This window comes from Protopterus annectens, chromosome 16.part0, assembly GCF_019279795.1.
Source record: "Protopterus annectens isolate FY-2018-M chromosome 16.part0, PAN1.0, whole genome shotgun sequence".
NCBI classification, from domain to species: domain Eukaryota; kingdom Metazoa; phylum Chordata; order Ceratodontiformes; family Protopteridae; genus Protopterus; species Protopterus annectens.
In genome coordinates, this window is record NC_056750.1 from 442,283,372 (window position 1) to 442,308,806 (window position 25,435).

At 41.3% G+C, this 25,435-nt stretch overlaps 1 protein-coding gene across 4 annotated transcripts in view; it reads left to right on the forward strand.

Moving 5' to 3' along the window:
- DENND1A (DENN domain containing 1A) overlaps positions 1-25,435 on the forward strand; it is a 4,751,104-nt gene that overhangs the window by 2,962,310 nt on the left and 1,763,359 nt on the right. The window lies entirely within an intron of this gene.

Consider the following 25,435-nt stretch of genomic DNA (forward strand, 5'->3'; position numbering starts at 1 on the left):
AGGGGCTGTATTCTAATCCTAAGCCCCCTGGGTGTAATACCCTTAGCCATATAGGCCTTAAAGAGCTTAGAATGCCAAACATGTGACCTTAATGATCTCATATGCTTATGCAATTGATCAAAAGCCATCCACAGCTCGCCTCAGGACCCAAGGCTGTTCCACTTTTACCATTATTAGTTATTGTATCCAAATCAAATACTCCCAGATCTTCTCTGTCAGCTGACAAGCCAGACACAAGTCTAGTTAAATCCATAATATGAACTAACAATAGTTCACTATACAGGGTGTATATGCCTATAGCAATTAAGAACAAAGAACCCAGCAAAGTTCCACTTGTTCACAATTTATTATTCAATCACACCAATATACAAGTGATTCTAAATATTGGCAGTAATCGCACTTACAACATCCAAAATAATGCTACGCCAATATTAATTAGCTATATTCAATCAAATACCTCATGGCAAGGGAGCAATAATAGCCACAAACTTAGCCAAAAACTGTCAAAAAGTAAATTAAAGCTACGTTCCACCACCCAAGTAATAATGACTGAACTGTAGAACATTGAACTGTTGCTATAGGTACTTAGTAAAGTCACCCATCCAACTCAAATTATTTTAATGGTTTAAAAGCTGACAAACAAGATCACACAAAAATAACCACTTTAAGCATAAACCAATATAGTCAAAAACACCCCAAGGTCCTAAGCAAGCTGTGATCAAAAAGTGAGACCCAAACAGTCAAAGGGAGCGACCCAGCAGCAAAATCCAAAACCTAAAATAAATCCTACAAAGAGGATCGATTATTACTTGTACCATGTCGGGACAACTAATACCATTAGGAAAAACTATGTAATGTGTACAGAGTAAATATATGTGAATAAACCTACAGCCACTTAATTACTAAATAACTCAATACTACTATACAAAAGATCTTCATAACAAGTATAAACTCTATAAAATAATAATGTGTAAAGGTCCAGGACCCAATTGCCCCTAGAACCCAAACATTATATAATATATAATACACGTACTGAAGCACTGATATACACACCAGGAACAACTAGAAAAAATGTTGATTGCAAACCACATCACCAGCATTAATATTGAAAACAATTGTATGCATTTCCACCCAGCCTAACCAAAAAGATCAGATGTAATATAACATTTTTTTTTAACAAAAGTAATTTGATAATAAGTTCTAAAAATGAATGAACATCCACTAATATTTAGAACAATAATATTATAAGTTCAGGGCAATCCACTGTTAAGCCTGTGGAATGAAACAAGGCAGTGCCTTAAAAAGGCCCTAAACCACTATAATCATATATAACCCACTGTATTAGACCTAATCAGATGAAAATATTAGGAGATGTTATAAAAAACATCACCAGCCATCCTTGTTATTAAAGGAAAAAATATGAAACAATGATGCCAAAAATACAAAGCATTATTTATAAGTCCGTTCAGTTCAAAGAAATGTTTGACCCAAAACACTTTTACGACAGACTTCAAAAAACTTTCCAGTTGTCCCAACCGATGTTATCTGCTGAACACGAGTAAAATGCACCACCACCAATACCTCCGATGTTCCACATCAATAGTCACCATAGACTTCTTGGCCAAAATGGAAAAATAATAAAAAACAGTCAACGTGGGCCCATTCTGATTCGGAAAACCAAATCCGTGATAAAACTGTCACCAGAAATTTCAAGAAGAATACTGATAGTGCAGAATGATGTGAGCATATGAATTTGTTGAAAATTGCGCCATCATGATATTTCTAATAGCCCAAAGTTATTACAAAAGGTATTTATTTAGCCAAACATTATGGTGTAAGCAGTAATTTATAAAAGAGTTAAAAATGCCTGGATCATTTTTAATGAGCTACTTACCGTGGTCCAGACTTAAGATCCATCAGCATCTATTTTCTTACTGTATGACTCTGAGCAAGTCACTTAACCAACCATTTCTCCTGGGTTGAAACTGAAAGAGGTGCTGTACCCTGGTTAGTGAATAGAAATAAAAAGAACATATTTATGCCATAGACATTTCCACTCATCAAGCAGTCTGATGGTGTAGAGAGAGATGAAGCCCAAACTGTGACGTAGGCAACCTGGGTTCGATTAGCAGCTCAGGTGACTGACAGAATGGCTGGGAGGGATGGACTTGTTGATGACAATACCTAATGGGGAGGAGTTGGTGCAAAGAGGGGAGTTATCCTTGAACATAGTTGATGAGCTTGGAGGGCAGGGCCTGTAAAGAACCCCCCTACCGGACTGATGCAAAGACATCTGATCCCCCAGAATGCCCTTGTGATCCACAGCTGACCCCAGCAATACAGATTAATTCTGTGGTGTAGGAGGGTAGATGGTAAACCCAGCATGAACATGGGGCAGAAGGGCACTGGACTAGTTAAATGATGTTAAGGGGGGGGGGGGGCAAAAAAAGGCATTCCCACTCATCATCTGCAGTGACAGTCTCTGCTTGCTTCATTGATGTAATCCCTATTGATGTACTGATATTCCCTACTGTCCTTACCAGGTAACCTTTTTCTTCTCATCTTGAAGGTCCTTGTATGTAATTTTTAACTGTCTCAGTAAATGTAGTACAGAATAAAAAAATCATTAGGTAATAAATATCTATTTTAGAAAACGCAGTTACATTTAGAAACCTAGATGACACACAAATATGTTAATATGATGGCATTGTGACCTTTGCTGGACTTTTTTTCCATTTAAACAGGCATGAGTTCGCTCCATTTTTCAAACTTTCTACATTGTGTTTCATTGCATGTGGATGTGCAGAATTGTATAAACATTTACTATAGATGTTATAAATATGCTAATTCAGACTTCAGTTCTTCATGTTGGTAAATTTTTATCATACTTATTAGTAAGGAAAATAACCTTCCTTTTTCTTTCTTAGCCAGAAAAAAAATTGCAATGTATAATGGAAGTGAAGAATATCCTTTACTTTAAAGTTGTACTTTACCTGTGTAACTTTCCTGTTCATAATTCATCTCTAGTTGCAGCTTGGTAACTACACATTTGCTGTTCTCCCATGAAGAATCTGTGGAAAATGGGACAGTTCCCTTCTGAGATTATGAATATAATTATAACTAATGCTTGTCATTAGGTGGCCTGAAATGCACTGTATGCCTCCCAAGTTGATTTCTTACAGGATCTGTAGTGAGTTATTGTCTGGTTAGCAACACTGACAATATTTAATGGTTGCTTTAGCCTTCACAGCAGTAAGAATTTAAAATGACTGCAGCACTGGTTTCCCATGAGAATTTGTGTTAGGACAGTAATTAAAAATTCAGATTTGAAATGCTGTGCTGTATGATTCAGTGAAGCAGGAGATGATAGAGGATTTGCAGTGTGTGACATTCTGTAAGGAATGTTATTTTCATCTTAGTGTCATGACTGGCAAATTACATACTGTATTAGGAAATAAATTGTTGATTAAAAATAAGAAAGCACTCTGGCTACAGCATTCCTACTTGTGGTTTTATATCCTGTTTGCATTTGGGACTGCCTGTCATAGACAATATTTTTCCCTAATATTATTATATTCTATCCTCCCAGATTTCTTTCTGTAGAAGCTGCTGCTTTTTGTTGATACTATTTTATTTCCATCTGTTTTTCTTCCAGTAAACTCTGTTGTAGTTGCCCATGTTTTAATTTCTATAAGATTTCTCCTCAGTATTACAATCCCAGGACAAATTTGGCTTTGTCTCATAAGATTCCTATAAAGTGCATCTTTTTACTATTAATTGCCTTAGGAACTTAGATGTCATCTGGGTCGTAGTCAAGCCTTTATCCTTCTAATCCACAGAGTTTGGTTACTGTAAGGTTCTTTCTTGAAGTGCATGACTGTTGGCGAAAATTATCAGCATGACATGACTGCACATTGCTGCATTTCAACCTTAGTACTTAAAATTATTTTATAGGTTCATAGGTTCGTACTAGGCTATCTGCCCTAGGGCATTTATAAGCCTAGCCAGAGTGTATGTGGCTTACACCACCCCTTAGGATGAGAATACTAAGCCCTTTTAGGGTTTAGTTTACTATGCCTCTGTCTAGTAGTGACACAGAGATGACCCCCGGGGTAAACCTACGATCTCCCATCCACTCGTCGAGATTTCTCTTGAATAGAGTCAGTGAGGGGCTCTGCCTAACATGGACTGGGATTCTGTTCCAGAGTGTAGAGAGCCTCTGGGTTATGAATCTGTCCCTCCAGCACGTTCTATTTATTTCTGTGTTGAGGTTTAAGTCACTTGTTCTCGTGGCTCTGATGGATTTGGATTTTCTGAGGTGGAGCATGTCCATTAATTCAGGATTAGACATGGCCTTGTACGCCAGGCACAGATCACCTCTGAGTAGGCGGTATGTGACTGAATAGAGCTGGAGTTTTTTCAGTCGGGCAGCGTATGACATATGTTTAAGACCCTTTATCCTCTTGGTGAGGAACTTTTGGGGTCTTTCCAACTGCTGCAGGTGTCGGGTGAGATACATCCCAAATGGGGCATTGTACTCAATCATTGGCCTGATAAGAGAAGAGTACAGGGGCACAATGACCTCTCTTGATCTAGATGTGAAACCCTTCATGATAAGGTGGGCAATATAGAAGGTCTTCCTAACCACTTTGGCAATGTGAGTGTCAAATGAGAGGTTACTGTCAACCTGGGTCCCTAGGTCCCTGATTACCTCTTCCGTGCCAATGGATTACCGCCTATGTGGTAATTTGTCGGTACCTTGTTTTTCCCAAAGGGTATGACTATACATTTTTGGCGTTCAGCTTAAGGCCATGGCTCTGGCACCAATTATCCATTTCTATGAGGCCTCTCTGAAGGATGTTTGTGTCCGCTGGAGTATCAATTATGGCCCAGTTTGCAGTCATCTGCGAACTTTGTCAGCCACAATCCTCCTATGTTTGCCTGTACCTCGGAAAAATAAATGCCGAACAAGAGGGGTCCCAGGACTGAGCCCTGTGGGACACCGCTTGTGACTGGCTTAGAGTCTGACATAGCTCCAGCAACTCTGACCCTGTGGGCTCTGTCCTTGAGCCAGTTTGCAACCCATCTTGTGACGTATGGGTTTACATTTAAGCTGGTGAGTTTGTCTATGATGCCCGAGTGGGGTATTGTGTCAAAGGCTTTTGCAACGTCAAGGTAGGCTGTGTGAACTGCCTTACCCTCATCAATGGCCTTAGTGACTGTTTCAAAAAAGTCGACCAAGTTCAAAAGGCAGAGGCTCTGCCCTTGACAAAGCCAAATTGGGTAGGATCCAATGTCTGTAGGTCCCCAATGTCTTTGTTTATGAGTTCCATAATGATCCTCTCCATAGCTTTGCAGACCAGGCTGGTCAAGCTTATGGGGCGGTAATTTCCAGGGTCCGTAGAAGCACCGCCTTTGTGAAGTGGGACCACTGTTGCCATACGCCACTCTTTGGGTCCGTATCGTGTAGTAAGGCTAGGATTAAACAGCAGCCTTATGTGTGGGTTTAGTTCCTCTTGGAGTTCATGTAGCACACAGCCCGGGACACCATCCGGTCCCGTTGATGCTGTGTTTTTAGCTTTAGAGAGGGCGGCTCTTACCTGGGCATCTGAGATGTTAGGGAGGCTACACTCTGCTGGGATAGTTATTTCTCCTTTTGGGGGGGGAGGAGAAATTTGCACTGAACCTGTCTGCCAGTATGTTGGCAATGTCAGTGGGTTCAGTGTATTTTGTGTCATTTTGGACTAACTCTGAGCATATCTGGGAGTTTCCACAAAGGTTTCTAACATAGCTAAAGAAGGCCTTGTGATTGTCTTTTGTGTCTTTTGCGATTTTTCTCTCAAAGTTGGCCTTGGATGATTTTATGAGTGATCGTAGTTTTTTGCTAGTACTGATCAGAGATGCCTTCCCTTTTAGGGATTTTGCTCTGTCATGTAGTAGCTTCCTCCTCTTGTTGTAAAGTTTGTTTATGGCTGGGATCCACCAGACCGGGCACCTGCCTTTGGGGGAATGGGTCTTGGTTTTATTTGGGATTGCATGATCCATGCATTCTTGAAGGTGCCCATAGAAGGCATTTGCAAAGGATTAAGCAGTGTGGGTTGTGGTTTCCACTGGCCCAGGGGCCTTGAAAGATACCACTTCAGTCTTAAGAAGTGTGAAGTTTGCTTTTGAGAAGTTCTTCACTGTGGTCTTTTGTGCAGGGGGTGGGGGCGGGATGTGGATTTCCAGTGAGATTCATTTATGGTCTGATCTTACCAAAGAGGGATGTACTTCCGGTGTGGAGCATTTTGTCCCCATGTTTGTGATGATCAGGTCTAGTATATTGTCTCCTCATGTGGGAATGGTGACTAGTTGTTCCATTGCATTTGAGTTTATGAATTCTAGGAACCTTTGGGCTAGGGTGTTGGGGCTTGAGTAATGTTCCCAGTCTATGTTTGGGTAGTTGAAGTCTCCCAAAATGATGGTGTTTGGAGAGACATTCATACTCTCCATTGTCTTCAGGAAGGCTGTGTGGGGTTCCTGAGTTTGAGAGGGTGGTCTGTAGCATGCTACAAACTGTAAGGCAGTTTTGCCTATGGTTAGTTGCACCTGGATAGTCTCCGATGCTTCGTGCGTTGCCACTAACCTGGAGATGTGGGTATCTTTGATGAAAATGGATACTCCCCCTCCTTTTGTGGCTCGGTCCAAGTTTTGGGGCCGGAAAGCATGATATGAGGTAAAACCTGATAGCGCTGGGGTGCTCTCAGGAGCCTTGAACCAGGTTTCAGTCACTGCACAGACATCGATGTTCTCGATACTGAGGAGGGCTTCGAGGGCGTGCATCTTGAGGTTTAGACTTCTGGCATTGAGCAGCATTACCCTTAGTTTTTTTCCACTTGTGTTTTCTAGGGAGGTAGGTTTGTCATTTGAGCCTTGCCTAAAAAAGGCACTATGGGGGTGGCAAGAGCCTTGGCCAATATCCGGAAGCCCAGGGGTGACAGGTGCAAGCCATCCCTTGCGAAGCAGCGTGGCTTGTCAAGCATGTCATCCCAAGCAGACACACATTGGATCCCCTTAGAATGACACCAGTAATTAAGCCAATTGTTAAAACTGATCATTTTGTCTTTGTACTGTGGCATCATTCTTGGTGAGGGTAAGATGCTGCTCAGGGTAAGGGTCATACCAGCCTGGTCTACATAATGAGAGAGCTCCTCTATGTCTCTTTTCATGTAGTCCAGGGAGGTACGTCTCAGGTCGTTCACACCGGCATGTACAATGACTGAGTCATATTTGTACTTGCTGTGGAGTGACCTGAGTGCTTGTGTTATGTGGCGGATTCTAGCTCCCGACAGGCAGCTTACTGTGACCCTCTCCTTGTTCAGTCTGGTGAGCGGGACGTCAGTGTGCCTGACTATGGAGTCACCTATTACAAGTGTGTCTGGCATGTTGTTTGGCCTTAAGGGCTGTGACTGTTTAGCACACTGACTTTGTGAACTATGTGTTGCATGTGCTATGTCTTGAGGTGGTGGTTGCTTGGGTGTCTGCTTTGGAGGCCTCTGTTGTTTTGGTAGATTTTTAATCAGTGCCTCCGAGTATGTTTTTGTGTGCTTATGTGTTTGGTTTGCAGTTGTGATAGTTCTGTGTGAGACTGGGTTTGTGGTGTGCGTGGTTACCTTCTCCTCCTGACTGGTCTTGCCAGTACTGAATTGAGAGAGCTCAGCCTCCAGTTTGGCTATATAGTTGCATCTCTCGCATATATTTGTATTTGTTGGGAGGAGGAGAGGGTTGTCTGTGTACATGAGGCAATTGTAACATTGCCTCAAGATTCCCAGATTCACCAGCTGAACAGGAGAGGACGCCAGTAACTGACCCTTCGACATGCTAGAAATAGTGAAAAAGATTGCTGTGTAACTGAGTCAGAAAGGACCTATAGGGAAATGGGTACTCAACAGAATTTAGGTGAATGAAGTACTTTTGTTTGTTTAAGAGTGCTTTACCTGTATACAAAATGCTTTAGGAGCAAGTGCTGAGCTTTTCAGATAGAGTATAGGCTGTTTAGATTGCAAGTAGAACAGTTCCAAGGGAAAAATTGAAGAGCAGACTTGGAGCCAGAAAACGTTTAACCGGCGCTGCGCTATGCGCACGACCGCGCAAAGCCGTGCAAACGCAGATTTTAAGCAGTGAACTACAAAAGAGCTAGGAATGGTCCCAAACAACCAATTACTAACAGCTTTTTGTGCTGAGGTCACTTCCCCCAAGGTCAGGTAGGCTGCTCAAGGCTCCCCACTCCCACTGGTGAGCAAAGAAACTTCCTTCTATCCAAGTAAGGTAATGGACAACACAGGAACTACACCACAGCCCAGAATACAGCAGTGCCTGTATACTGGTCTAAACCAGTCAAGAAAGGTGGGAAAACAAGGATTATTTTTTTGTTTTTTTGTTTTTTTTGTAGAAATACACAGAAAATGCAGAGACAGTGATAAATTAGTTACACAGGCTAGCACACTTTAGTGGGCAGCCTCCACAGTTCAATTAAACAAACAAACAAGCAAACTTTCGACTAAATTCGACTAAATGGAACTTTAAGTGCAGATTTTAAAATAAATGCAGTAATCAGTAAAAAAAACAGTTCAGGCTAGTTCAAAGTAAGCAGCAGAAGCTATTTTCAGTGAAAAAAAAGCAAAGATACTTAAATCCAGAAGGTAGTCGCTTTTTCGAGTTCATTGCTGCTAGGACCACTCTGTAAACCCACATGGAGCTTGTCTGAGCAGTAAAGCCAGAAAAAAACGCCCAGAGGCGGATTTTAAGCAGAGAACTACAAAAGAGCTAGGAATGGTCCCAAACAACCAATTACTAACAGCTTCTTGTGCTGAGGTCACTTCCCCCAAGGACAGGTAGGCTGCTCAAGGCTCCCCACTCCCACTGGTGAGCAAAGAAACTTCCTTCTAACCAAGTAAGGTAATGGACAACTCAGGAACTACACCACAGCCCAGAATACAGCAATGCCTGTATACTGGTCTAAACTAGTCGAGAAAGGCGGGAAAACAAGGATTATTTTTTTTTTTTTTTGTAGAAATACACAGAAAATGCAGATACAGTGATAAATTAGTTACACAGGCTAGCACACTTTAGTGGGCAGCCTCCACAGTTCAATTAAACAAACAAACAAGCAAACGTTCGACTAAATTCGACTAAATGTAACTTTAAGTGCAGATTTTAAAATAAATGCAGTAATCAGTAAAAAAACAGACGTTAAGTTGTCCATCTCGCCTTCATTCTTGCTGGATGGGTTCGGAGCCGACCTCGGCTCCGACTCGGCCACTCTAAAAGCTCGAGAGTTGGTTCCACCGGCTCGAGGCTCCCCTTATATCCCACAATGCTAGGCGTGTAATACCCCAGATCTCGTTTGCCGCTACAGCTATAGAGGTGTGTTGCTTCAACCGGCTTCAGGTTAGTGTAGAAAACAGTTTAAAAACTTTAAAAAATCCCTTTTAAATTAGTTTTTGTTCAGTATCCCCTTACTTTTAAAGGATTTTTATCCCTTCCTCCTTGTTTTTCTCCTTCTTTACCACAAGAACTTGTATGTTCTTCCCTTAGGCCTTCGGGCCCTTCCATCCTTCCTTGGAGTGTATGTGTTTTTGTAGGGACTTCTAAAAATTTTTAAAACTATCTAAACTTATTTAGTTTTAAGTTAGTTTTATTTTAGTGAATAGTGTAATCAGTGTGTTTGTGCTTGTGTGTGATTGCACTTGTTCCTTAATATGTCTAAGGATTCGAAGGTCTCAGGCTTCAAGAAGTGTGACTCGTGCTGTCAGAAGATGTCTCTGACAGACGGTCACACTTCTTGTGTGTACTGCCTGGGACCTTTACACCTGCAGGACTCTTGTGCTGTATGCCATGGCTTCAGCCCTAGAGTCCTGCAGGAAAGAAAAAATAAGCTCATTTTACGGGGCTTGCTAAAACCTGAGGGTCCCCCGACTGTTTCTTCGGGCAAACCCTCTAAGGCTTCTAGGTCTTTGACTCCAGTGACTGAGTCGACACCTAAGACGTCGAAGTCTGCTACAACATCGGCTCCGGCTGGAGCCGATGAGACTCGAACTCCTATTTCTGTGGTTCCCTCGGCTCCGGCTGGAGCCGAGGTATTAGAAATCTCTGAGTCGGCTCCGATAAGACTATCGGAACCGACATCTAGGAAGAGGTCCAGGTCACCGTCCCTTGGCTCCGTTCATTCGGCTCCAGCATCTCCCTTGCTGTCTGAACGGAGCCATAGATCTCACTCCTCTAGGTCATCGAGACTTTCTGACCATGACCTTCAGAGGCTAGTGAGTCGACTTCTTAAGTCCGAGGCACTGGCCCAAATGCTTCAGAGCCCGACTCATCAGTCGATGCTTAATCCTATTTCTCAAAATGTTCCTCCTCCGACTCCATTGAGCTCGGAGCCGGGGCGTTTCGGACCCAAGACTGTGGTAGCGTCGGAGCCGATACAGTTGTCTTCGGCTCCGTCGTCGGCTCCGATTTCTTCTTTGGAAGTTTCTCGGTGCCGGACTTCCCTCGTCGGCTCCGAGGGGGTGAGTGGCATCGGACCCTTGTCCGACCCCGCTCTCCCTCTCGGCGCTTTGGCGCTGGTGAGTTCGGCTCCGACATCGGCCTCGGAACCATCACTGTCAGTGCCGAGTGAGGTTTTCAGCTTTTCGGAGCGGGGACCTCTGGCTCTGCCTGACAGGGGTGCTTTCGAGGTCATGCGGAGTGTGTTGGAACCTGGTTCAACTCCACAGTCGGCTCCGTCCGCCCCTCCCTCCACGGTGCCTCAGGTAATGTCTACTCACTCCCTCATCCCAGACCGCAGAGAGCCAGCTCCTCAAGAATTCCCTGTGGGGATCTCATCCTCTTCCGAGGCCTCTCCTGTATTGGCAGGGGAGCCCCCGAGGAAGCACATTGACTCACCTGAGTCTGTCACCTCTGACACGGATTTAGAGGATTCTGAGGGTTCCCCCCGTTCCCCTTCTGAAGATGTCTCCTTTGCAGACATCCTGGAGATCTTGAAACAGAGGGGAAATTGGCCAGCCCTTAACCCTTCGGAGGATGAATCTGTGTATCTTGAGGCGTTGGCTCGCCCTTCCACCTCCTGGGTGTCCCCCCCCCTTTGACCCCCTTATGCAGGTGGTAGCAAAAAAGGCTTGGACGGCTCCTGACTCTGTGGACTCCACCCCCAGGAGACCTTCAAAGTTTATTACAGCACCAGCAGACAAGCAATTTCTGACTAAAGGAGTTTCTGTGAATGCTATGGTGGTAGCTGCTGCCACCAAGAAGGAACTAGCTGATCCTTCAGTGCCTGTCCATCCCCGTAACAAGGAATCTAGGTCTATGGACAGGTATGGGAAGCGGATGTTTTCGTCAGCGACTTTTTCAATGCATTCGCTGAACTACCTCTGTCATTTCACTCGTCTTCAAAGAGACTTGATCAAGGAATCTAGTGAGATGTTAAAGGATCCTACAGCTGCGGGTTTTCAGGACTAGATGAACGCTCAGCTGGCTACCCTAAATTCTATAGCTAACTCCTCCATGCGCCTCCTTTCATATGCGGCTGATGGAGCGAGCAGAGCCGCAGGTACAGGTGTGGCCTTACGCCGGCATGCCTGGATGCGGCTATGCAATTTTGCGGATCCCTTTAAGACGTCTTTCACTAATTCCCCGTTTGACGGATCGTCCCTTTTTGGTCCTCAAGTGAAAGAAACCTTGACAAGGTGCGAGACTGATGGCAAAACTCTTTCTGCCGTCGGAGTCCGTTTTTCTACTCCTTCTAGGCCTTACCTCAAGGGCCAGAAAAGTGGAAAGATGTGGTTCCGCAAGCAATCTCAAGGGGCTTTGCCTGACGCACAGAGTCGGTTCCCCTCTAGAGGCAGTGGGGGGGAACAATAATGGTAGACGCCGCCCTAGAGGCAGGGGGGGTCCGCAGAACCCGGGCAATCGAGAAACCTTCTCCGATAAGCCCTTTCAGCATCCCTGAGGTGTTGCCCGGCTGTCCACCTTCGGAGGCAGTCGGGGGAAGACTTTCACTGTACCCAGAAGCCTGGCGTTCTCTAACTCAAGACAAGTGGGTACAGTCCATCATTTCCGAAGGCTATTCCATTCCATTCTTTCGCACTCCAACCCAATCAAAAAAGTCCCTTCCAGATGTTCCACCCGCTCAAAGGGAACAAGCAGCGTTAGAAATATCAAAGTTGCTTGCAAAAAGAGCCATTCAACCAGTTCCAGCAGACCAGCAAGGATCCGGAATCTACTCCAAATTCTTTTTGGTTCCAAAGAAAACAGGGGACTGGAGGCCCATCTTGGATCTCAGTATCTTGAACAAGTCTGTCAAGAAAACAAGGTTTCGGATGGTCACGCTGCTATCCATCCTACCCCTACTGGGGAAGGAAGACTGGATGTGCTCTATAGACCTCCAGGATGCGTACTATCACATAAAAATGAACAGACGCTCCAGGAGATTCCTCCGCTTCAGGCTGGGAACCAGTCACTTTCAATTCAGGGCCCTGCCCTTTGGACTCACCACAGCCCCCCAGGTGTTTACCAAATGCATGGCAGTGGTTGCCTCTCATCTGAGACGCCAAGGATTCCAGGTGTTTCCATACCTAGACGACTGGCTCCTTACAGCTCCCACCAAGCATCTTCTGCTACTTGCCAGAGACTACACTTTTCGCATCTTTCGAAAGCTAGGTATCTCAATAAATTGCGAAAAGTCTGTTTTGTTGCCTTGTCGTGCTATTACCTTCATAGGCGCAAATCTAGACACAGTCAGCATATCAGCGAGACTCACAGATCAAAGGATAGCAGACATACACAAACTGGTCTCTCTTCTTTTCCACAGCAACAAAATCAAAGTCAGATTGGTCCTGAAAGTACTGGGGATAATGGCAGCTGCTATCCCTCTACTTCTATTAGCCAGATTTCACATGAGAATCTTACAATGGATGCTCTTCACACAATGGTCATACCAACAACTTCCGATGTCCCACACCATTGTGATAACGCAAGCATGCAGGAATCATCTTCTTTGGTGGATTTCTTCCCCACAGCTCTTCTTAGGAAGACCCTTTGTCCCTCCCCCTCCGGTTGCTACTCTGACGACGGACGCCTCTCTGATCGGGTGGGGGGGGCATTATCAGGGAAGGACAGTCCAGGGCATATGGCAACCTCACGAACGCCACTTGCATATGAATGTTCTAGAGATGAGAGAGCAGTGCTTTTAGCATTGCAATCCCTTCAAGACTCTCTTCTGGTGGGAACGATAGCAATACAGATGGACAACATGTCTGTAGTGTGGTATATCAACAAACAAGGCAGAACCAGATCCTACCCCCTATGTCGAGAAGCACTCAGACTGTGGCAATGGGCGATTTCTTCTCAGCGGTTTCTGATTGCAACGCACATCCCCGGGAAGTCCAATCTTATTGCGGACAAATTGAGCAGAGCTATTCTCATGCCTCACAAGTGGTCTCTGAAAAATTCAGTATTGGAAAAAAATTTTCTGAAGTGGGGCCAGCCTTGCTGCGACCTTTTTGCTACTCCCCAAAACAGCAAGTGCAGATATTATTTCACCCTCTTTCCTCTACCAGGCCATCCCAGCAGGGACGCTCTAGTCCAGATTTGGCCCCGGGGACTTCTGTACGCATTTCCTCCCTTCCCACTAATTTCTCAAGTGATACAGAAAGCCATCGCTCAGAAAGCTTCCTTGATCCTCATTGCCCCTTACTGGCCTCGACAGGTTTGGTTCCCCTTTCTACACCATTTTCTGTTGGAGCAACCCTGGCATCTGGACCTAGTTCCAGATCTTTTGACCCATCAGTCGGGTCAGTTACATCGCTCCCTTCCCTCCCTGAACCTCACTGCTTGGTTCCTCCAATTCCAACCCTAGCCAGGCTTCCGCTAATATCTCACTCAGTTCGAGATATTTTAATAGCTTCCCATAAATCCTCCACTCGGAAGATTTATCTTAGTAAGTGGAAGCGTTTCTCCTTTTGGGCTCATGGAAGGGACATAGATCCTTTCACTGCTCCCATTCAATCGGTCCTTGATTTTTTAGCCAAACTATTCCACGCAGGTTCGTCTCCTTCTACTCTTAAGGTTCAATTGGCAGCCATATCTAACTTTCATGTGGGCATCTCGGATTCTGCCATCATGTCTCACAAGCTTTGCAAAGCTTTCTTGAAGGGAGTTTTTCTTCTCAAGCCTCCTATAAGAAATCCTCCTCCGTCTTGGGACCTTAACTTAGTTCTCACATCTTTGATTCTTCCCCCTTTTGAACCTGCAGCTTCCTGTTCAATGAAATTGCTATCCTGGAAGACACTCTTTCTGGTAGCCATTACTTCGGCTAGAAGGGTCTCAGAGCTTCATGCACTCTGCAGTCGACCACCATATCTTTTGTTTCATAAGGATAGCGTATCCTTACGGACCAATCCATCCTTTTTACCTAAAGTAGCCTCTGCGGCAAATTTAAATCAAAACTTTGACCTTCCTGTGTTTTTTCCTAACTATTCTAACAGGTCTGAACAAAAATTACATTGGCTAGATGTTCATCGACAATTAAGGTATTATTTGGATAGGACCAAACAGACCAGAAAAGCTGACCAATTGTTTGTCTCTTATGCAGAAGGCAGAAAGGGCCTTCCAGTTTCGAAAGTATCACTCTCCAGATGGCTTACATTCTTCATTTCCTTTGTGTATGAGATTAGACACCAGAAGTTGCCTAACAGACCTAAGGCTCATTCAACTAGAGCTTTGGCTACTTCGATAGCTTTCCAAGTCAGGCTGCCTATTGATATGATTTGTGCAGCAGCTACATGGGCTACTCCTCACACTTTCATTTCTCATTATAAGTTGGATTTAGCTTCTAGACATAGAGCTAACTTTGGTTCCACTGTACTCAAGAGTCTGTTCCGATAGGCCACCCGGGACAAGGTGCTAGGGACGCGGTCCCATCCAGCAAGAATGAAGGCGAGATGGACAACTTAACATATAGAAGTTATGTTCTTACCATAACGTTCCATGTTAGTTGTCTTCTTCTCGCCTTCTTTCTTGCGTCCCACCCTCCTTCCCCCTAGCCTGGACAGACCTAGAGGAGTTTGATTGTGACCTTTCTTCCTACCACCTCTATTGTATATATGTATATACTATACTATGTATATATTCCTTCATCAGGTTTTAGGTCACCTTCCTTCTGTCTTTTATAGAGGTGGGTTTCCCATTTCCAGTATTTCTGGATTTCTTTTTGGCTGGGCCTAGCTTACAAACGAGATCTGAGGTATTACACGCCTAGCATTGTGGGATATAAGGGGAGCCTCGAGCCGGTGGAACCAACTCTCGAGCTTTTAGAGTGGCCGAGTCGGAGCCGAGGTCGGCTCCGAACCCATCCAGCAAGAAAGAAGGCGAGAAGAAGACAGCTAACATGGAACGTTATGGTAAGAACATAACTTCTATTTCAGGCTAGTTCAAAGTAAGCAGCAGAAGCTATTTTCAGTGAAAAAAAAGCAAAGATACTTAAATCCAGAAGGTAGTCGCTTTTTTGAGTTCCTTGCTGCTAGGACCACTCTGTAAACCCACGTGGAGCTTGTCTGAGCAGTATAGCCATAAAAAAACGCCCAGAGGCAGATTTTAAGCAGAAAACTACAAAAGAGCTAGGAATGGTCCCAAACAACCAATTACTAACAGCTTCTTGTGCTGAGGTCACTTCCCCCAAGGACAGGTAGGCTGCTCAAGGCTCCCCACTCCCACTGGTGAGCAAAGAAACTTCCTTCTATCCAAGTAAGGTAATGGACAACACAGGAACTACACCACAGCCCAGAATACAGCAATGCCTGTATACTGGTCTAAACTAGTCGAGAAAGGCGGGAAAACAAGGATTATTTTTTTGTTTTTTGTAGAAATACACAGAAAATGCAGAGACAGTGATAAATTAGTTACACAGGCTAGCACACTTTAGTGGGCAGCCTCCACAGTTCAATTAAACAAACAAACAAGCAAACTTTCGACTAAATTCGACTAAATGTAACTTGTAAGTGCAGATTTTAAAATAAATGCAGTAATCAGTAAAAAAAACAGTTCAGGCTAGTTCAAAGTAAGCAGCAGAAGCTATTTTCAGTGAAAAAAAGCAAAGATACTTAAATCCAGAAGGTAGTCGCTTTTTCGAGTTCCTTGCTGCTAGGACCACTCTGTAAACCCATGTGGAGCTTGTCTGAGCAGTAAAGCTATGGTTTATACTATCTTTCATTATTCTCACTTAGAAGAGTTTACATGTTTGAAAAATGTAGGAAATGTAGATGTCAGAAGCTTTCAACAAACGTGATTAGAGTCTTGCAGGAAGAGGTGATTTTGTCATTCAAACATCTAATAGTCCATGGCACTGTGTTAAACAGGTGGATTTGTGTAAATGATAGTACTGTTGTAGAGCTACTGAAACTGTTAGAAGATCTGCATTAACCAGCCCTTTGGCATACAGTGGCAAAACCCTGACTCAGAGTTCATTTAGCAGCTCAGATGTTACGGGAGCTGTATGAAAAGAGAGCAGAGTTATGAGGCAGAGCTTGCTTACCTCTCTCTCTAGGGGTATGGTTTGAGAACATGCCTTGAGTGTGGTCTCTGCTTAGAATTTCTACTGGAGCTGAAGAATCAATTTAGGTACTTGTTTTTTATGGGGGTAGGGTTGTTTGAGTGCATGTCATTCGTGGAAGTACAAGACATGTTCCCAACAGATGTCAATTGCATCCCAGTCTCTTAGGCTTTAGTAGGCATGTTCAATGTGGAATGATATGGCTTCAGAAGAACTAAGACAAAACTTTCAATATCAAGAACCAAAGCTAGCTTGAAGTTGCAGCTATCTTTTTTAATGCTTTCTATATCTGGAATAATTTGCCAGGTAATGCTTATCATGCCTAGATTATCAGGGACAAAAATAAGAGCTTTACAGCTGAGAGGGTTACAAACGTATGTGCTTTAAATAAAATCAGGGTAGGAAGTAAATTAGCAGTCTGGGTGCCAAGCCTTTCAGAGCTTTCATGCCAATTAAAACAGGGAGGCTAGGGCCCTGAAAGAGGTCAATGCTAGGTAAATAAAAATCAGTGTTCTCACTCTGCCAAACCAAACTCATATAAAAAATAAGGTTGTTGGAGGGAGTTGTTATTGCAGCAGTGACATATTTGAACATCTGCTGTTATGGCACGTTTACATATACAACTGCACTGTATTCAATATTTGATCACTGCTGCAGTAGCCTAAGCTATATGAGTAGAATACCAGAGCTTAGAAAGAGTGGGAAGAGGAAAAAGGATGAGGATCCAGGAACCCTCGGAGTATGGTCCTTGCAGCCCACTCTAAACTTGGAAAAGTCTAGTTTGTAAATACAGTGTAAAAAAAGGTATGTACAGAAAACCAAGTTGCTGCTACTTAAATACTTACATAGTTCATCCCTTTCCAAAAAGGCCACTGACGAAGGCAATAGTCAGGGGCGGCTCGTGGCATCGGACTGCCGGACTGCAGCCCCCTCAGCTAAATAGTAGTAATTGTTAGTGTTTTAAAAAATAATGTAAAAAAAAAAAAACCCTTTTTTTTTGTACTTTAAAAACAAATTTCGAGTCTGCGACTCGGAAGTACGTGCATGCACATTACGCACTTTAACTGCCTTGGGCTGCGGCAGTTATAAACAGTTTTTTTTTTTTGTTTTCATTGCAGCCTGGAGGAGTAATGAAGGCATCATTGTGATGCCCAGAAGTCTATGCGGTTCCAAACCGCATATAATTGGAAGGGGCTCGGACTGCGACGTCCGCAGGCATGTCATGACGTGCTTGCTGGGCTAAATGCTGCTGATTGGTTGTCGCTCTCTTCCCGGGCTTTATGCACTGGGAAAAGAGCGAGAAGCAAACAGTTGCAGCCAGGTTCGGTTGTGGACTTGTGGTGGATTTTATTTGCTTGCCTTGGCGTCCTAATTTCGTTCGCTGAATCGCTGGACCGACGTGACACAGCAGCTGAAAAAAAAAAAGAAGAAGAAGAAGTAAGTACAGAGTTTCTTTTCTTCTTGGTGTATAATTTGCATATGCTAGGTTATATCATGTTTTATTAACATCTCAGTATAAGTTCAGGTGCTTATTTGCAACCTTTGTGCATTAGTGTAAGTGGCCTCTATATATTGCAGCTTAGCTGTGCTCATTCACAGACAGTGTGGATAAACTTAACATGTCCGTGTAATGATTATGAGTACCACCTTAGCTTTAATGTCTATAATTCCGGATTAGAGTTAGCACTAACCTTCTTAGTTCTTGTGTGTTAGTTCTATTACACCATCTTAGCCAAAGGAATATAAAATACTTTGTCTATCCTGAACTGTTTGCCATTAAAAGCCATAAGAAACCATCCGGGAAGCCATGTCAGTACGTCTGGCATTCCTTGGTAATTGCTTTATTGCATTGTCAAATACAAACAACAGGACAAAATGTCCTACAGAACATATTATTGTTTATATCAAGTAGAAACTGCTGCTATTCTGCTTTTTGAATTTTCCTTCATTACAAATTTTAGACCATTATTTCTGGAAGATGCAAAATGAACTGGTGTAGACATGTTGTATATGAAAATGGGTATAGGATGTAAACAAGGCATTACCTGTGGGGGTATAGGATGTAAACAAGGCATTACCTATACTACCAGAAAGGTGGGCTATGAGTTCTTTTTCTGACATTAATTTTCAGAAATTTTCCCTATTTTTGATATAGTTTATACTGATTTCATCAAATGAATAAGAGAGTTTAAAGTAAGTATTTCTCCCTTTTAGCCTCCTACACTCCTTCCATCATAAAGTAATTCTATCCAACCATGTACAGTCATGCTAATTTGCTCTTATGCTGTGCTCTGCATCTCATTATATCTTCTCCCCTTCCTGAATCTCTTCTGCCTCAATGACATTCTTGTCCACCTTCCATCTCAGTTTTAAGATATAGTCATTGAGATGTGTATGTACCAACTGGCACAAAACATCACTGCTCCTTCTGGCCTAATACAGAGCCATTTTATAGACAAGGTACTGGCTTCTTTATAGATGCAAAAACAAGGAATCTAACATTGAGTTTGATTTGTCCACTGATGTAAATGACACATAATTGTTTTGAAAGATAAAAATAAATATAAAAATGGTTATTTTGTCATTTATAACCACATAAGTGTAGTATTTGATAAAGGCGTTCTATGATTTTACTGACCTTGGCAGCAAAGCAAGGGATTCAAGTCACATCACATATTAGCTTTGGGGAATGAGATGTGCTCATTAATGACAAAGTTAAAAAGCATAAAAAATTATTTCAGCTAAACAAAAATAAGTTGTCTTGCTCTCAGTGTAGGAGATGTGTAAAATGTAGACAGTCAGAAGAGATTATTTAAGACTACTCTTCAAAATAAAACCTTGATCTACTGCCCCTGATGGCATGCCCTCACACTTTCTTAAGCTTGCTGCTGATGGGATTGCTTATCCCATTAGCATCCTAATCAACAGATCCAAATCCCAATATATTTGGCCATATCCAGATTTCCTGCATTAAGAGGTTGAGAGATATGTGTACATAAATCACTTTATAGAATTAGGAATATCCAAACCTCTCAACTGTCTCCAATTTTGGCTCAAAATGTTGCTTTCCCCTTAATAATCCCTCTGCAAAAAGGCAATTTTGGAAGAAAATGTGGAGGGTTTACAATTATAAATAACTGTAATGATCAGAGTTATAGATTACTTTTATTTCAGAAATGCATTTAGATGCTCTTACTTTGTCAGCTGCTCAAGTTAACATTAATTAAATAGTGTGGGAAGAAATAGCCAGGGAATTGTTATGGCTAGGCTTGTATAGGCCCTAGGGCTGATAGCCTAGTACCAACCTATGAACAGTACTAATTTTAAAAAGGTGTCCCTTCTTTGACAGGTTCACAGCTGTATTGTGTGGCAATTTTATATTTTTGCATAACATATTTGGTCTGTTTTTCATAAAATGTGGTTTTCTGGCAGATTAGTAGCAAATCATTAAAGATTGAAGTTAGAAAGTAATGGCAGACATTTGGGTTTCAGACTTCATACCCTTCAAAAATTCATACTAATGCAAGACCTACTATTATTCTATTATCTTTCTAAGTTTATAAGAGCAATATTTAAAATTTGTCTTTTTTTGGCCCTGTGTCCCACTTCTATCTATGGCTTTGTCCAGATTTCTTGCTCTGAGGTTGAAAGGTATGAGTGTCAGAGCAGTCACCATCAGCCAGACACATTTCAAACTGTGACCTACTTGTTGCACTCCACTCCTAATTGCAGTGGCTCTGGATGTGTCCAAGCAAGGCAAGGAGCAGTTATGCAGCGTAAGTTTGCAGAGTATTCCCCCATCCAAGGGAGACCACAAGTATGACTGTGGCTTTTCATCTGTCCTTGATTTTGCAGAATGTTCTAGTTTTCTGTCATATTTTTATACTGTTGATTTATGCTTTTTATTATTCAGAAAATGCATGCTGTTACAGTGCCCTGTTGCTCTGTATTAAAGTAGCAATGATTTAATGACCATCAGGTAAGCTTGTCGGAGATTGTAAGATGCAAGTAAGCTTTAATAAGAATACTGTTAAAGAATTACCAACTTTTAAAGCCTTTTTATTGTTGCCATGTAGAGAATATTTACATAACTAGATAACGAATAAGCCTTAGGTATTGAAATGCATATGACAGTAATTGTAATAAAGGACAGGATTACAGTATTTTCAGAAGCTCATTACATTTGTTGGAGACTTGCAGTTATCTTTGCAGGCTTTACCCGTAACTGTAAACTAAACAGAATGCCAATCTATCATGTGTGGTCCATAACCTGTGCAGTAATTCTTTAAGCAATTTATCTTGAACTTGTTTCTTGTTCACTGTTCATTTTTTACTTTGATCATGTGTTCTCCATGAAACAAGTAGATAGTTGTTGTCGGGCAGCAGGTCTTTTTTGGATAAGAAACATTTTTACAAGTGGGGGTATCACAGAGATTGCTACTTTCAGCATGTTACTTGGTAATTTTATAAAGCTGAATATAAATTGTAATTAGAACTGCAGTACAAGGAGAAGTGGTTTGAGCTGAGTGCTGCTTGTTTTTTTTTTATACTTGATATTGACTGGTATTCCAGTAATGTATTTAAGAAGCAATTTATTTTTTCATGCCTCACAACCTTTGTGTTTCCATCTAGATATTAAGTAAGTTGTCATGTAGCCAAAGCATTGAAATATTTTTTTCTTCTACACTTCATTTTGTCTTGATTGGACTCTCGTAATGACGATTTGGCACCCAGGGCAGCGTATTTAATTAAAGTTCCAGTTGTTGTGGTTTTGAGCATAGCTCTACCCCTTTCTAGTTGGTCACACCCCTTCCCATTGGCCCCACCCATTCAGCTGTCTCTTGCAGCCCCCCTTTAATTTGAAGTCACCAGCCGCCACTGGCAATAGTGCTTTGACCCTGCCAAGAAATTAGTTATGATGTTGGGAATAGCAAAAGAAAATAGCATGGGGCAATCATTTGGAAACTGTCTGCTTTGACACTGGTTGTCCTTTTTATTTCCTTTCAAAAGAAATGAATGATTAGAATTTCTAAAGGTTTTTGTTCTCTTGAGATAGTATCTATCTAACTGAATATCCAGAATATGAAGAATCCTTTCCTCTCATATTTAGGTTCTGGAAGGGAGATGGATAGGTTGGTTCAATATAAGCTTGGATGCCACTTTAGGCATAAATGAAGGATTCCTTCTCAAAGAAACCTTGTCTTAGTGGAAATGAGACAAGGTTGAACCACTAAGAGCATGAAACTCAGACACTCTCCTTGCGCAATCAGCAACACTGTTTTCCATGTTAAGAACGTCAGATCAGCCCAATGAGCTGGTTCTTATAATCCCTGACACATACTTAACTACGCCCGAAAAGTAACTCTTGAAATATGCAGGACACCAATGCAATAAAGAAGCAAAATAAATAAAACTATTTCCTTTAAATAATAAGACCCTAAGTGTACACACTGACCAGCTGCTAAACCTCAGCTGTGCCTACAAAGCAGAAAACAAGTAAAATACCCTCTTCCGAGAAAACATCACCCTCCAGGGGAACAAAAAGTTAACTAATTAAAAAAATGCTAATTTATAGTAATTCCATATCCATTTGCTGTGTGACACACACACAATTTATTTGGCAGTGCATCTCTACTAGTAAGTCTGAAACTGCAGACTTAATATCTTTGGATAACAAAGCTAAATGAAATTTGTGAAAGGCTTATATTTGATATTCTTAATATCTTGTACTGTAGATAAAGGAACTTAGAACTTGTTCCCTGTTTTACAGTACAAAGTCATAATCTTAACTAATACCAGGCCCTCTCATAATCCTTACATATTATTTATACAGAGATGAAGTGTGAGAAGTGAATAATGAACTGTTAACAGTTTTGGGAAAAATTATCTACAAGCTGTCTACCTTTCTCTAAATATGTTAATGCAAAAAGTTTCATATTTATTTAGATGTATTTATCAAGCTTTAAAACTTCAGCTTGGCCAGCTAAGAACTTGGTTATATTCAACTGGACGTATAAGAGAATTTAAGTACCTTTATCTGCACTTTTTTTTTAAAAAAATACAGTATTTAATTTGAGTGTTGAAGGAATTTTTAACTGAAGTTATTCTGCTCTTCAGTAACTTGAACTGAAGCTAGTGTTGGCTGAATTTTGTTATTTGCTAGTAATTACAGGTGTGGGGGTAGCCACATTCTTTGATTTCCTGTCCTTGCATATTTAAACTGGTGCATGTGAAATAATTCCTGCTTTAAAACTTTAGCTTGGCCAGCTAAGAACTTGGTTATATTCAACTGGACGTATAAGAGAATTTAAGTACCTTTATCTGCACTTTTTTTTAAAAATACAGTATTTAATTTGAGTGTTGAAGGAATTTTTAACTGAAGTTATTCTGCTCTTCAGTAACTTGAACTGAAGCTAGTGTTGGCTGAATTTTGTTATTTGCTAGTAATTACAGGTGTGGGGTAGCCACATTCTTTGATTTCCTGTCCTTGCATATTTAAACTGGTGCATGTGAAATAATTCCTGCTTTAAAACTTCAGCTTGGCCAGCTAAGAACTTGGTTATATTCAACTGGACGTATAAGAGAATTTAAGTACCTTTATCTGCACTTTTTTTAAAAAAAAAATACAGTATTTAATTTGAGTGTTGAAGGAATTTTTAACTGAAGTTATTCTGCTCTTCAGTAACTTGAACTGAAGCTAGTGTTGGCTGAATTTTGTTATTTGCTAGTAATTACAGGTGTGGGGGTAGCCACATTCTTTGATTTCCTGTCCTTGCATATTTAAACTGGTGCATGTGAAATAATTCCTGCTTTAAAACTTCAGCTTGGCCAGCTAAGAACTTGGTTATATTCAACTGGACGATTAAGAGAATTTAAGTACCTTTATCTGCACTTTTTTTAAAAATACAGTATTTAATTTGAGTGTTGAAGGAATTTTTAACTGAAGTTATTCTGCTCTTCAGTAACTTGAACTGAAGCTAGTGTTGGCTGAATTTTGTTATTTGCTAGTAATTACAGGTGTGGGGGTAGCCACATTCTTTGATTTCCTGTCCTTGCATATTTAAACTGGTGCATGTGAAATAATTCCTGCTTTAAAACTTCAGCTTGGCCAGCTAAGAACTTGGTTATATTCAACTGGACGTATAAGAGAATTTAAGTACCTTTATCTGCACTTTTTTTTAAAAAATACAGTATTTAATTTGAGTGTTGAAGGAATTTTTAACTGAAGTTATTCTGCTCTTCAGTAACTTGAACTGAAGCTAGTGTTGGCTGAATTTTGTTATTTGCTAGTAATTACAGGTGTGGGGTAGCCACATTCTTTGATTTCCTGTCCTTGCATATTTAAACTGGTGCATGTGAAATAATTCCTGCTTTAAAACTTCAGCTTGGCCAGCTAAGAACTTGGTTATATTCAACTGGACGATAAGAGAATTTAAGTACCTTTATCTGCACTTTTTTTAAAAATACAGTATTTAATTTGAGTGTTGAAGGAATTTTTAACTGAAGTTATTCTGCTCTTCAGTAACTTGAACTGAAGCTAGTGTTGGCTGAATTTTGTTATTTGCTAGTAATTACAGGTGTGGGGTAGCCACATTCTTTGATTTCCTGTCCTTGCATATTTAAACTGGTGCATGTGAAATAATTCCTGCTTTAAAACTTCAGCTTGGCCAGCTAAGAACTTGGTTATATTCAACTGGACGTATAAGAGAATTTAAGTACCTTTATCTGCACTTTTTTTTAAAAATACAGTATTTAATTTGAGTGTTGAAGGAATTTTTAACTGAAGTTATTCTGCTCTTCAGTAACTTGAACTGAAGCTAGTGTTGGCTGAATTTTGTTATTTGCTAGTAATTACAGGTGTGGGGATAGCCACATTCTTTGATTTCCTGTCCTTGCATATTTAAACTGGTGCATGTGAAATAATTCCTGCTTTAAAACTTCAGCTTGGCCAGCTAAGAACTTGGTTATATTCAACTGGACGTATAAGAGAATTTAAGTACCTTTATCTGCACTTTTTTCTTTAAAAAATACAGTATTTAATTTGAGTGTTGAAGGAATTTTTAACTGAAGTTATTCTGCTCTTCAGTAACTTGAACTGAAGCTAGTGTTGGCTGAATTTTGTTATTTGCTAGTAATTACAGGTGTGGGGTTAGCCACATTCTTTGATTTCCTGTCCTTGCATATTTAAACTGGTGCATGTGAAATAATTCCTGCTTTAAAACTTCAGCTTGGCCAGCTAAGAACTTGGTTATATTCAACTGGACGTATAAGAGAATTTAAGTACCTTTATCTGCACTTTTTTTAAAAATACAGTATTTAATTTGAGTGTTGAAGGAATTTTTAACTGAAGTTATTCTGCTCTTCAGTAACTTGAACTGAAGCTAGTGTTGGCTGAATTTTGTTATTTGCTAGTAATTACAGGTGTGGGGTAGCCACATTCTTTGATTTCCTGTCCTTGCATATTTAAACTGGTGCATGTGAAATAATTCCTGCTTTAAAACTTCAGCTTGGCCAGCTAAGAACTTGGTTATATTCAACTGGACGTATAAGAGAATTTAAGTACCTTTATCTGCACTTTTTTTTAAAAATACAGTATTTAATTTGAGTGTTGAAGGAATTTTTAACTGAAGTTATTCTGCTCTTCAGTAACTTGAACTGAAGCTAGTGTTGGCTGAATTTTGTTATTTGCTAGTAATTACAGGTGTGGGGGTAGCCACATTCTTTGATTTCCTGTCCTTGCATATTTAAACTGGTGCATGTGAAATAATTCCTGCTTTAAAACTTCAGCTTGGCCAGCTAAGAACTTGGTTATATTCAACTGGACGATAAGAGAATTTAAGTACCTTTATC